The sequence below is a fragment of the Trachurus japonicus genome, chromosome 13, assembly GCF_045865225.1.
Source record: "Trachurus japonicus isolate A0001 chromosome 13, Traja_1.0".
In the NCBI taxonomy this organism is placed as follows: Eukaryota; Metazoa; Chordata; class Actinopteri; order Carangiformes; family Carangidae; genus Trachurus; species Trachurus japonicus.
The window spans coordinates 14,791,368-14,793,288 of NC_140919.1; positions in this window are offsets into that span (position 1 = coordinate 14,791,368).

Genomic DNA, 1,921 nt, shown 5'->3' on the forward strand with positions numbered 1-1,921 from the left:
ACAGCTAGTACAGTGAAATTCTTTCTCTGCATTTAACCCATCCCTGAGGAGCAGTGGGCAGCCGCGGTGCAGCGCCCGGGGACCAACTCCAGATTATGAGCCAGTGCCTTTGGTCAGTGGCGCTGACTGGAGGATCAGGCTAGCTGGCATGTTTTTTTTTTGTTTTTTGTTTTTTTTTTTTTTTTTAGTTTTAGACTTGGGGTTTTTAAGGTTTAGGTGAGAAATAAAGTTTAGTTTTAGGTTTTAGGCATCTATTATTGAGACGACGGGTCTCAGACAGAGACTTACAAGTGTGTGCTTGTGTTTACAAGTATGAGAGAGAGAGATAAAGAGAGAGAGCATCCTCTGAGTAAATTACTCTAAATCCTGATGACTGTCGCTAATTCCATTTGCACACACACACACACACACACACACACACACACACACACACACAAACACACAAACACACACAAACAGATACACAATCACACTCACACAGATACACACACTGATTCCATCGCATTCTGACTCTGACACACACTTCCCCTGTGTTGGCTCGGTATCCTTGCATAGCCTCAGCATGGCACTGCCTCCAATGTCTGTGTGTGTGTCTGCACGTGTGTGTGTTTATATCTGTGTGTGCGTAAACCCTCACAGTTACAGTAGGTGTCTGTGCACACAAGACATAAAGAGACAAGATGATAATAAAAAAACATGGCTGGAAGACAAAATGAGAAGCGGTGAGCGCTGTGTGAGAGAAGTGGAAATGTTTTTTTGCGTGGTGGAGCAGCAGCAGGAGCGAGAGATGATGATGATGATGAGGGAGAGAGAGAGAGAGAGAGAGAGGGAGGGAGGAGGGATAAACACAGTGATGGGAGAGTGAGTGTGAGAGAGAGAGCAGGAGAGAGGAGGAGGGGGAGGAGCAGAGAAATGATTCCTCTCTCTAATCCTCTAGACACACGCTCGGTCTTGCTGCCGACTGGCTCAGAGAGAGACGGAGGCAGGTGGAGGGTGCAAACGAAGAGATAGAGAAAGAGAAGAAGGAGAAAAGGGAGAAAAAACAAGATGAAGGGAAGAGAAGAAAGGGAGGGCTGCCTCTCGTAAAACCACGCTGAGAGAAACACGCACAGACAGAGAGGCGGCGAGGACGAAGAGGAGGTGGGGAGGAGAAAGAGAGAGATTGCATGGTTTTGAGCCGAGGGAAGGAGACAGCAGCGGAGGAGGAAGAAAGAGGAGAAGGAGGAAGTGTAGTAGTGCTTCTCTCCGGTGCTGCCTGAAACAAACCAGAAGAAGAGGAGATGCAGAGATGGAGGACGAGCTGAGATCCCTGGTTCCTCGGGCTCTCATGAGCGTACGGACCTGAACCTGAACCTGAGCTTCTTTACTACAAGATGCTGTCAAAGAAGCAGCGTGTGAGGGCTGAGTGCTACTGTGCCAGCGATGGATGTCTGCACAAACTACGGCTGCTGCTCCAATAGTAGATCTCTGTGTGCCTCTGTGTGTGTCTGTGTGTCCAGCCAGGTGTGTGTATGCATGCATGCATGTGTGTATGTGTGTGAAAGAGAGTGTGTGAACATATGAGCGACCAGCTGTTGGGGGAGGTAAACGGGGTCAGGTGCACCTAGAGGAGAGAAACCAAGAGGAGGGGGAGAAAAAAAAAGAGTGCACACAGACACGCAAGAGTGTGTGTTGTGTTGAGTTGTGCATGTGTGCGTGTGTGTTTTTCTAGCTAGCAGATAAAAGCTTCAGTCCAACCATCTCAGGTGCAGTTAAGGGCATGAGTGAGTGTGTTTCAGGGACAGACACACACTGATCAGAAGAAAGAAACCACTCCCCTACCTCATCTCAACTCAACAAGTCGGACTTGTTGACTCCAAACCAAACACCGGTGCTCCTGCGGACTGTGTTGTGTGTCTGTGTGTGTGTCGGGGGTGGGTTG